Source organism: Anas platyrhynchos, chromosome 13 (assembly GCF_047663525.1).
Source record: "Anas platyrhynchos isolate ZD024472 breed Pekin duck chromosome 13, IASCAAS_PekinDuck_T2T, whole genome shotgun sequence".
NCBI classification, from domain to species: domain Eukaryota; kingdom Metazoa; phylum Chordata; class Aves; order Anseriformes; family Anatidae; genus Anas; species Anas platyrhynchos.
Window position 1 is genome coordinate 22,457,039 of NC_092599.1, and position 13,303 is coordinate 22,470,341.

The following is a 13,303-nucleotide window of genomic DNA, read 5'->3' on the forward strand; positions in this document are numbered from 1 at the left end:
TAGCCACAACAGCAGGAGGGGTGTACTTAATGATACTGAAGACTGTGCCTCTTAAAGAGCAGCAAGGGTATGGTCCAGCAACTAAGTTTCAGGCTTTTGGTTTATCCAAGTGTGCCAGGGTGAGCATAGGATTCAGAGCCACTTTGTGCTGACTTTAGGAGCTTGGAGTAAAGGGACAGAACTTCAGAAGTTGCCCACTAACCAGTAGTGATCCACCCTCTGACTTTTCTAGAAGCAGATGGACTAATTTGGATATAACACCCTGGAACTTCATCCACCCTATAGCCATAGCAAAAAGTTAATAAGGACTCAAATTATTTATTTTTGTTATCCACTGAAGTTTAAATGTATTGCAATGGGACCTCTTCCTGGCAGTCCTAATGCTGTCCATTTATTTACCAAATGGCTGGAGAACCATTTTGTGAAGTTTTCTGCAAAGTCTCCCAATATTTCAGCGACAGGGGTACATGGCTTGAGTTGCCACTTAACAAATGCATTGCTGCTCATCTCAGTGAGATACCATTAATTAGCTGCAGACAGCACCAACAGGTTTTAAACTACCTTTACTTATTTGGGGGGAGGCTAAGGGGTGGGAAAGGGAGCAGAGAGGACACACCAAATTAGTCTGATCCACACTGGACAGGAAACAGAGGTAGCAGATATTGGTATGCTATGGCCTCAGTTTCACCACTGTTCCAGTAAAGATAATGTAAGTAAAATTTAACTGAAGAAAAAAACAGATGAGAAAAGGATTCATCTGTAATAGCTACCAGCTATGCTCTAGCAGTTTTTCAGACATTAAAACCAAGGATTAGCATGTCAGCCTGAGGACAGTGCAGCTGTACTAAGTGCCAGCTGAAGGAAGTTCTCCTTCAAGCACCAGATTCTTCTCCACAACAGACACCACTCAGTTGAAAACCAGCACAGCTCTGACAGGATGGGGCACTTCACTTTCACAGGTGATGGGCACCACCCATACAGAAGGGATAAGAGAACAGTAGAGCAGTTTAAATATATTAGGTATATTAGATAGGCCCTTAATACCTGGATAGCATACAGTTATGCAATACTTAATTGGGCCTCAATTATGATTTTCATGACTGACAAGAACAACCCACAAGAAACATCCAATGTCTCCCTGTAACAAGGGAGCCTGGACAGTCAGATACAAATACCACCTAATCCTTACATTTCCAAAGTTTCTAATGCTAGAAATAGTATTAAAGAGAGGCAAGGAACCAAGATGATGGCTCAGACTGCAAATGCAGCAATGAATAGCTAATGCAGAAACCAGATACTGTGCTTTGTGAATGGAGGAATTGTGACTTCAAATCTCGGGACAACTAACAGGGAAAACCCTTGGAACTAACATGACCCCAATGATAGCTAGGAAAAGTGGCTGAAGAATGAGAGAAGAGGTTAAACCATCAGCAAAGTGGTTTCAAATCAGGGGAAGATGATATAGCAGGAAGGAAGATGCTGTTTCGGTTAGCAACCGACTATTATCCTGCTTCTCAACTGATCCTGGTTAATTTATGACTTCCAAGAAATAAGGCTGTAAACATGAAGCATGCTACCAAGCTGAGGGGTTCAAATATGTCTTTTAAAAGTAGCCATGATCTATAAACCTACCCTTTTCTCTTAGAATCATAGAATATCCTGAGTTAGAAGGAGCCCACAAGAACCTCCAAGTCCAACCCCTGGCTCTACAGAGAACCAACCCAAAAACAAACCCCATGTCTGACAAAATCGTCCAAATGCTTCTTGATCTCTGGCAGGCTCGGTGCCATGCCAACTGCCCCAGGGGAACCTGTTCCAGTGACTGACCCTCCTTGTGAAGAACCTTTCCCTAAAACCCAGCCTGACCCTCCCCTGTCCCAGCTCCATGCCATTCCCTCGGGTCCTGTCGCTGTCCCCAGAGAGCAGAGCTCAGTGCCTCTTCCTCCGCTCTCCTCACGAGGGAGCTGCAGGCCACCATGAGGTCTCCCCTCAGCCTGTTATGCAGGCAAGAGGCAAGGCTGAATGAACCCAGACCTCACCCACTCCTCATACATCTCGCCCTCCAAACCCTTCACCATTTTCATAGCCCTCCTTTGGACACTAATAGTTTTACGCCATTGTATTGTAGCACACAAAGCCACACACAGTGCTTGAGATGAGACTGCACCACAGCAGAGGGGGAAAATCCCTTCCCTCAACCAGCTAGCTACACCATGCCTGATGCACCTGAGGAGACAGCTGGCCCTTTTGGCCAGGGCACACCGACACATTCATCTTGCCATCAACATGAGAACCCAATTTGTGACTGACATGCGAAGTAAGAGTCCTGGCCAGCACAGCAGTTGAATGTGCATAGAAAAACAAGGCACTTGAATTTAGTCTTTGTCCTGTACTCGCAAATTCCCTTTCTTCTGACTAATCAGACACAAAAAACACTCTTGGAACTAGGTGTCATGGCTGATGAATGTTAGGTTGATTATCAGGGACAAGTTGTGCCAAGGGATATAATGATGAGCTGATGGATTCTGAACAGGCTTTTCTTTATTCACATTAGGCTTTTGTGGCTCATGTCCTTTACCAGGAAAGGAAGGAGCTGAACGGTTCTCCCCCCTGAAAAATCCTCAGCAAGAGAAAAACAAACAAACAAACAAACAAAAAAAGGAAAAACAAAAACAAAAACAAAAACAAAAAACCAAAACAAAACACAACTTTTTCTGATGAGGAACCTATTCTTCCACTCCCCAGCTTTCTTGCTAACATGCAAACATCAAAAGTTACATGCAGGATGAGATCATGTTGGTGATCTCAATCTGAATGTTACCATATGGGTTAATAATTTTGCTGGCTTCCAGACTGGAAGTAGTTTAAATTTTCCGTAAGTTCAGCAGCCCAATGTAAGAAAACAAAACACTCCCTAAATTTTAGACAATCTCTGGTGCAATTCCAGTGCAATCAAAGAAGCCACATGATGCAAAAAAAGTAGCAATTTCTTTGCATCTCAGACAAGATTAAGGTTACATGGGCCATATATACAAAAATTTTCTTCCAAGTCGAAAATGAAACTAAACATTGACAAAAAGAAAACTGGTTCAGGCTACATTCAAATACTACACTTATATTTGTTAACACCTACATTTCATATACATCAAGGACACAGTAATGAAATAAAATACTCAAAATCTCATTCCTGCCCCAAGCCATGATCAAATTTAATCCTAAGGTAAGGTTTTCCATTTTTTAAAATATATTATATAACTGGATCTGAAATTTGCATATGTGCACATCAGCTGTAAATAGCTTACAGCAATGGATTCCATCTATGGGTAGTAACTGAGGTCTGGAGTCTGGTTTTATAACCCTTTAGAACTAGAGGATTATGCTCATTATTATTAAAAAACAAAAACAAACAAACAAAAACAAAAGCAAAGCAAAACAAAACAAAAACAAACAACAACAACAACAACAACAAAACACTAAGGTCCCTTCTATTGAAGGGTTTGGACTTTTTTGGAAACGTAACCTATTGAAATCTTTATGCAATATGAAATTGTTCTGGTACACTGTACTCGTGGAAGCAGATAAAGCTTTTAGTGAGATGGAGTTTTCATTGCTTTTGCAGTGAAACATTGTTGAAATTAACAATTCTCTGTGTAAGAGTTCAGGAAAATGAAGGAAGAAATAATGCATGTAATTCTTCCGAACTTTGTAGATGGAATAAGTACAATAAGAATCAAATGACATAATGAGAATTTAATATTTTAACTACTTAAGTAGACTTTTGTAGTATTGTGCCTCTATAAATAGTGGTGATAATTCTCCCTGTACAAGTTTGGCAGTGTTGTCAGTAGCTTGCTATATGTACTTAGTTGCATAGCAAAGCTTATTAATTGTCTAATATAAGGCATAGTTCTTGCCTGTAACTTTGCACAGGACTTATCACAGTAGAACCATCTCTTCTCAAAAGCAGCTCAGTACATTTACAATCTTAAAGCCATTGAAAATATACAGCCAGCAGGTCTTTCCAATTACTGTGGAAGAACAAGCACAGGGAGTACCATCTGAATATGACAGGGCATTTCTTTACTGTGAGGGTGACAGAGCAGTGGAACAGGTTGCCCAGAGAGGCTGTAGAGTCTCCTTCTCCGGAGATACTCAAAACCCACCAGGATGCCATCCTGCACAATGTGCTTTAGGTGATCCTGCTTGGCAGGGGGGTTGGACTAGCTGATCTTCAGAAGTCCCTTCCAACATTCCGTGATTCTGTAACAGAAAGTAGCATGAAACATTGAAGCTGTAACTCACGTGTTTCTCCAGCAATTCATATTCTGCTACTGCTTCTTAGAAAGCTACAGAGGAGGTAGAGCTGATGAGGGCAGGGAGGTATAAAGAGATCACTTCAGTTAAAGCTTCTTAAAACTTAACATGAAGCACCCTTGACATAGTCTCTGTCTCACAAACCAAAAATAAGTAAACAGTATACTTTCATTGAAAAGTATAAAAAACTATTGTTGAACAGAGGACTTCAGTAAGAGTGAATGAAACTTATAAGAAATATCTTATTCTTCCTGTTGTTCCATCCCCTCCCCTCCCAGATTTTGATAGTTTTTCCAGAATTAGGTATGTTATTTTTCTGAAACACAGTAGAACTATGTATTTATTGTTGCTAACTACATTTTATAGCATAAGCTGTAGTCAATTTCTGACTTACACCTGTTCGGTGACATTTCACTATCAGCTTGTTCAAATGTCATTAAATACAGTATTTTTAGTAGTTAAGCATCAGATTTCCCATCTCTACTCAGTGAATTATTTTTTACTGCTCTTTTAACATGTCAAAGCTGATCACTCTGAGCACTGCTAGACATTTAGTGGGAACATGTAACCCAGGAGGGATTGGGAACAACAGAGGAGTGAAACTTGCAGAAACAGTAAACAAGCTGTTGTATTAGCTTGCAATTTCATAGAACAGTCCAATTAGGCAGGTTCTAACAGAGCAACGTTTAAGTACTTTGTTCAGAAACTATGAGCTAGAGGTTTTATAGTCTCTATTGGGACTTAACTGGCTGCAATACTATAGTATCATTTGAGATGGAGGTAATGGACATCAGTGAGAAACTGAAGTTGTGAAGTTACCATAGTAACTTCCGCAGTAGATATTCTTATGACTCTTTTAAAAACATAGTGGTACAACTATAAGCACAGTTAAAAGAACTGCATCTCTATCAGTGAACATGGTACAGAGCAGTGTGCTTATTCTATAGCATGTGAGAATTATTTCCTGGCTGGATGAAAACAATAGAAAATCATTACTTCTAGAGTAGAGTTCTTTACGGAGAGATGAAATGTGAAACTAGTGCACTTGGAAGCTGAGGGAAGAATATTACTGAAGAGGAAAAATAAGGCATGGAATGGTTGAAATTTGCAGGAGATTGATTGTATGAGAAGCTGGTGGTTGGGTCATAGATGGATCTAAATGTGAATCATTCTTATGATTAAGGACAAAAAAATCTGTCATTGCAATGAAATTAATCTGATAGAAAGGTAGTTATTTTCTTTACATCTATCAGAAATGATTGACTTCCTTGGCAATTAATAGTGAAAGCTTTTATTTTACGCAGACTTTTAATTTTGATTTTCAACAACTACATTGGGCAGAATACATGGAACACTACTGCATGGGAACAAAGAAATATGCATTGAAGGAAGAAATGTCTGGCCTCCCTGCAGCTTGGAAACACTTGAATAAGTAAGTGTGCATCTTATTTTTGTTTCTCTGTCTTTGTCAAGTTTTGCTTTTCCATTTTATAATTTACTCTTCTTTATAGCACTTGTTTAGTTCCACCAGAGTTCTTCTATTCCAGGCATATTGTCTAAAGCATTTCCTAATGCTTTTGTCAGGTGCCATCTTTCTTCTTTCATTTGTAGATTTTGCTTTGTGCTCTGTATTAGTAATCCTAGTATGTCTGGGTTTATGCATATAGCTCTGATCACTAGTGTATACTGGAATCCAGGTTTCTGATGTTGTGTATACTTTCTGGAACATCAAAAAGGTACACAATAATATGGGGTAATAATGGTTTGTTCAACTACAGTGGTTTAATACAACAATAATTGTTTCTTTTGGGAACATGACTGCTGGAAGCAGGCAATTAAACAGGCATGGACTTCTCACCTCAGCACAGGAAACTTTGATGTTGGTGCTGTAAGATGAAGTCTTTTAGCCTCTTATCTGTGGCTTAATTTCTCCAATTTGAATGTGTTGTAATTATTCAGAACTTTGATGGCATAGTTCCATTTGTTTTATTCTTGGGCAATTCATAGAGACAGTTGATAATCTTTTTGATTTTTCTCTTTAAAGAATGAAACAAAGAACAATTTATCTTGTTCTGCAATATTGCTTATCTGTTATGCTGACAACCTGAAGGAAAGTGGACTAGATCATCTTCAAAAGAGATTGGCATGTCACAATCTCAGTGAGAATTCTGGCCAAACTTGCCAGTGTTAACCTTACAACAGCATATTCAGAGACACAGCTGTAATACATGCTTGTAATATACACATGGTATAGCAACAAAGTAATCTGAATTTATGTGAGAAATTATGGGCTTCAGCTAGATGTGTTGTAGGCCTGAATTACACATTTACAGGCAATTTTTAATGAATTAACACTGATAGAATAAAAAGATTGAAAAAAAGTGAGGGATCTAAAGGACTAAGTGAATATGCTAGTATGTTTACTTTAACTCATTTTTCCTGAATTCTCTTATGATGTGTCTCTTTACAAAAAAAAAAAAAAAAGAAAAAAAATACAAATAAATTTAAAATCTCAAATATACTCTTTAAAGATGGTGATCTTTGATAATGGTGGGCATAGCTGAAGAGGTGTCCCCTTCTAGTTTTGGACTTAGATGCAGTTCAGAAATGCGCTGAATACAATTGACATTCTTTGTACAAAGGATCATGCCAAAATAACACCCAGTATGCCTGCACAGTGACATAAGGCCAGTGAGTATTTTCTTAAGAAGAGCTGCCTTTCAAATACAAATTGTTATGGTTTACTGAACCAAAGATGTCATGTTCTTTTTAAGAAATCTGAGCAAATTCTGGTTTCAAGTCATCTTGGAGTTTCTATTTTTACATGAGAAGGTTGCTAAAAATCACAGATACCCTAAAACAGCACTTCCTTTTTCCTAATCCTTAAAGGATTAAGAAGGAAGTTCTCTGAGAAAGAACGAGTTTAAAATTGCCATGGAGACTATGAACTTTGCAGATGGAAAAATCTTAAACTTTTTTGTCAGCAGTAATAGATGTTTTTACAAATACATCATTTTAAATACATACCTATAAGTGCTAGGAAGGGAGCTAGGGTGAAATTAGCCTGGTTTTGGGTGAATGGCTGTCTTAAGGTGAGTCAATGTGGCATTCAAAGGTTTTACCAAGCAAATTCTGAAGCAGTAATATAAGTAGTTAGCTACAAGGCTGGTTCTATTCCTGAATTTTCACGCTTCTCTTTGAGCAGCAAACAATTGAAAAGGCCTTCTCTGCTTGTTCTTCAACTTACTAGCTTACTTAATGCACTAACTTAATATAAATTTAATAAAGTATCTTGAGTTGAATAGATGAACAAATTAAATTCTACATTAGAAGTTATTTTAATGTTCTTTTCCCTGTAGTTCTTGGTACCTTGGCTTTTATGTTTTGTTTTGTTTTCTTTTCTTTTCTTTTTCCCCACTTAGGTTAAGGAATATATGCTATGGATTCAATACAAGTCTTGTGATCCTGATCTGGCGTATCTTTATTGCAAAATCACAAAAGGCAAGAAATATCTGGTACTTTGTGGTTAGTCTGTCTTACAAGCTCCTCTCGTACTTCAGAGCCTCCAGTACTATGAGATACTGAAGAAGAGACCTGAACATTAGGGCATGTATGCATATGGTGGTCTAACTACACAAAGCCTGTAATGTAATCATCTCACATTTTGTAAAAGCATAATTTCATCTTAAATTGGAGTGCAAAATATGTGGTATGGTATATGTACTGTTAGTTGTATATCTTCCAGAAGACATAGAAAATAAAATGGTCAAGTGCCGGTCTCAATTGGCATTAGACAAGTATTTAAATAACTTTAATTCATTGACCTGGGGAGAGAATGTTTTAGACCACTGACCAACATAACTGTGCAATTTGGAACGTTTTGATTGAAGTCTGCCTTAACATACTTATTTTTTTCTTTTAATTTTTACACCACATTGAGGAAGGTAAATATTGTCATCGTAATTGTTAGTTATTGACCTATTTATTTGAAATCCTAAAACTACAAAGGATTTTGATTTTCAGAAGTGTATAAAAGCGGGTGGATATCCTGGAAAAAACTAGTGGAGGACTTCTATAATTTCTTTACTTTTGCCACTTCTTCCCTTCTCAAAGTAGGGTCATAATGGTGACTACTTTGCTTTTAAAAGGAAAAAAAAAAAAACTCCCGTCATTATGGAAAAGCCTTTTGTCCTATCTGTTTTTCAGAATGCACTCAGTGATTCAGTTCTGTGATCAAAATTAGCCCAAAATTTTGCTTAAAATCTGTGTTTGGCAGCATGAGCAATTTGCTTTTCCAAAAGCAGAACTGATCTTATCATTGAAAAGATGCAAGGGAACATTACCATGAGGGGGGAAAATATTAATTGATCAACCATCCTCTTTTTTTTAGTGATTTTTGTTGGGAATACAGAGCCAGCACTTGATTGTTACATTTCCGACTTCAAAAGGTAAATGTATTTAAAAAGAATTTATTATGCCTAGTTGATGCTTATGTTACTGGTAACTGTAGTTGGACAAACTGTAGGCCTTTATTGATAGATAGCTGTTCTTAAATTCTAAGTAATGCTAGCAAATACTTCATGAATTAATAGCTTTTTAAAAACTCTGAGCTATGAAATTTGATGCATGGATAGACCAATGCATAAGCACGCTCTCATCCCTGCCCCAATAAAACCGTTTTGTTTCACCGGGCAAGCAGAGCAAGAGACATCTTGCTTCAAAGTTTGAAATATGTTAACAGTTTTTCATCTATTACTTAGATTTCTTCAGATTTAAACCTAATAATTTAAACTTTTTCTGTGTAATTTGTTTTGGTAGGTAAAACTCAGACAAATAACAAGTTGTAAGAAAAGCCTGAGTCCCTGTTTAAGGCAATACATAAAGTTTCCTTGAAACTCTGGTTGCACAGAATTCTATTTGAGAGCACTGTTCCTCTTACTGATGCACCCTTGCCCAGTGTTTGTTCATTAAAATCAATTTATACTGTGTGTGAATGTTCTGGAATCTGCTTGGAAAGGCAAATAATAACTTAACTACACAAGAGCTACATTTTACTTGCCCTTGGTAGTTTTTTGTCCTATTTGAATTAAGTATGTAAAGAACTTATTTTGCTGTTCTTGTGGAAACTTACTTTAAAGAGAACACCTTTCATGCAGGTATATATCATTTTGAAAAGATAATGGCTTCCTTGTTGAAGCTAAGTATTATGTAGTTAGTAGTTCAGCTGTAATTCCTTTTTAAATTGTCCTGTGTGTGTATATATATGTAAGGCTAGCAATGGAAAGCCTAAATGTTCTGGGACCACACCTTGTGTGAGAGACCTGACTGTGGCTGAAAATAAATTATGGCTTCTGTGACTGAAGATGTTATCCTTTAACAAGTACAATAGGTATGTTACATTTTAACTTACCTCCCCAGACTTTTTACTAGATCTGAAAGTATGCTTAAGCATTCCTGCACTGCAGACGTTTTTTCAGAGGTGACTACAATCCAATGATGTCCCTCTACCTGTGTTGGCATGTGACTGAAGTTTGCAAAAATGCATGCATCATATTCTGAAAATTATGTCTGTGAAGCAGTTGACTTAGAATTTTTGTTCTTTATCACCATTATACGTGATACTTTTAATGTTGATTTGTTAATACTGGGAACTATGAAGCAAATTAATTGATTATTTCTGATCCATACTGCTTAGGAATCTATTCTGTTGACTATGAAACTGAAGAAAAGAATTGCTTCAAATGTAAGGACACTTAACCTCTACTCCTTAAACACTTGGCAGTTTAGAAACCCACCTTTCTCTTTGGAGGTTGTGGTTATGTATCTGTTGACTATTGGTATCTTTACCAAGTGGATGTTGGTAATGGATGTTGGTCAGAAACAGACTTAAACTTTATTTTGATAGAGAAAGTTTGATTCACTGTACTGACTAGGAGGTTACACAAGGTATTCTAATTGGTTAGGTAAGAGAAGAAGTTGAAACAAGAAACAACTTGGTCACTTAACAGTTACTGGTATTTAAATTTGGGACCAGGGAAAATCTGCTTTTTCCTGTAATGTTTTTCTGCTATAGGAACACACGTTTGGAAACAAATGCTAAATCTGTGAGCTTTTATAAGATAAACAGAAATATTGTGTGCCTTTGTTTGTAAACCAAAAATAAACAAAACCCCTTAAAATGTTGTTAGTGTTTATTGCATTTTTGCATGGTTTTAGTGTAATTTGTAGAAAATAGCTAAAATGTATAAATTCTGTCCTACTATACATATACATGAACATGTTCTTTCCCTTACAAGAGACTTGGAAAATCAAGTTAATGGCGAAAATTGCACTTAAAAATCAAAAAAGCAATCCAACAACACCTTCTTTCTCTCCCAGCATCCTCCCAAATCAACCCCAAAATAACCAAAAGGTAAAAAATTAAATCTTTATGAGGTGATAACGAAACACGTGGTGCATGGTCATGGAAACTTTTTGAACTTCAGGTAGTTTTCTCTTTACTGTTACTGTCATCTCACTTGTAGTATCAATTTCAGTTTTGCTTAAATAGGTAGGTGCTTTTTCACATAAGTTAAAGGAGCCCTGTAGTTTAGCAGTAGCTTGTGGATTACCATTTCAACAACTGCAAGCAACCACAGCTGTTGTAGCACCTACATTTTTTGGTGAGGTAGAGGAAAGTACCATTGTTAGTGTATTACCTAAATGCGGTGGCTTAGTCTGTTTGGCTTCTGTTTAAAATGTTAATTGCTCAGAATCCTCAAACTTAATGGATAACAACCTTAAGGTGCTATCCCTCATGTTTTGTGCTGTTAAACATTTTGCCCTTTCTGTGTATTACATAATGTATTTTCAAAAATGATGTACAGGCTGATAGTGGTAACTTGAATCTGGAAAGTATTCTGTACAGTGTTGGGAAGCATAACTCTTCATAATACCTTTTTTTACATATTTCACAATCTGCTGAGACTAAAAGAGAAGTGAAACAGTAACCAGAGAAAGGCTACTCAGGAAAAATGTGGGTTGCATTAAAATGTGTTTTGCTGGTTTTCCATCTCTGTGCCGACATATGTGAGATTTGTTTGGGGTCATTCATTGTGTATTTGAATAAATCCATAGAAATTTTAAAACAGCTTCAAAGGAGCTAATATGTATTGTCTACCCCAAGTTTTAAAATATACTATAACTGTAAACTTAAACACAAAAGTTGGCAGGTACTTTAAACTCTAGGTTTTCTTGCTTTCTTTTTCTAGAGCATTCTTTAGAGCTTCTTCAGACACCTTTGTCTTCCTTTCTGTCTGGAGATGACTGCAAGTTAAAGGCTATTTAACCAAACTAACTTAACCAAACTGAGCTACTTCTGTCATCCTGAACTAAACGTAACCCTGTGCTGCTTTTTAGATATTTGTTGTCTTCTCTAATGCTATACTGGAGCTTCAGTGCATAGTTGATATGTACTTTGGCTTTCTTTGCTTTGCAACCACTATGACTTACTAATAGTAGTTATACAATTGGTGATAGTAATTATACAATAGGTTTGTGTGGAATATTGAACAGTGACAGCTTTGAATGGCTTTTATTCTGTACATGTGTGCTCTTAATTCAGCTATATTCATTAATTGCAGGTGTAGCAATTATTACCAGAAGCTTTTAATTTCATTCTAATTGATTTTTATTTTTTTCAGGATGGTAATTCTGTAGTTACAAACAAACAAACAAACAAAAAGATAACATCCTGGTGTAGAAGCAAGATCTACTGATTTTTTTTTTTATGGACACAAGGAAAATTAAAGCATTAACTTTTATCCTAAGTCATTATCAAATTTCCATAAGGTTCTTTGAGGAAGTGAAAAGTTAAAAACCACTGCTTGATTAACCTTTTATGGATATAGGAAAAGCATTAAATCTTCAATTGCTCTTGGCTCATAAAGTATGGCATACAAAGGACATATGGGACAGTTCTATCTGTACTGTAGAAACAGCAGTTTGGCCTCTTACCAGAAGGGTCAGAAAGTAGTTGTACTCTTGTTTTTTGTTGACAGAAGTCTTATTTACTAATTGCACTTCAGTGCAAATTATTTAATGCTTAGCCACTATTAACTTTAAAGTAGCATGTTAGCCTTAATCCAGATTCAAGACAGTGTCATGTACCTGAAAATTTTTATCCTTATGAAGTTCCATATTTCATCTGTTCCTTCATTTCTGATGAAATTATCTCAGAAATGGATGTCTAGAGACACAAATAGTTACTGTTTTAGACACATAACTAAGGTGGAATTCAAGAATCTGAAGTTAGGAGGCACGATTTGCTCTATTATAGGTATTTTCTTAGTAAGATTCAGAATCATAAGGCAAATGCTTAAAATAATCAGGGTCTTCTCAAAAGCAGTCATACTGCAGGGTGGAGAGAAATATATCCTTTGGAAGTGGAAGGAAATAGTATCAAGACTGTTCCCATCATTCAACTGTCAGTATTTGTTCTCATTTTAATAGGTATGTGGCGTGGCTGTATTGACACTGTTCTGTGGATTGTAATTTGCATTGTATATAAAGCTTCTTGTCCAAGAAGATAAATCAGGGAGCAGAAGTTAACTCTTAGTCTGAGTAAGTCTGTCATTAGGTAGGTTCTCACTTAATATACTCTCATAGGACAGTAGTCATTCCAAGTTAAGGGACAGCAGCTAAGGAGATGCCTGTTTACAATATTGCTTACAGTGCATGGAAACTTGCGGAGTCTGTGGAAGCTGAGATCTTTTTCGCAATTTATGGCATAGAAACATTTTTGCAAGTTTATTTACATGACATAAAAGGCAGCAGTGTGTTCCTCAAGCACACATTAACCACTCCTATGCAATATCTTTTCAAATGGGCTTAAAATGTATCATATACTTCAAGGAGCTAACAGATCTTGAACAAATTGCGTAGGCTAGAACAAGACATCTTGGTATCTACTGCAAGTCCTTAGCAGGAAGAATGGACACTTCCAGATCCA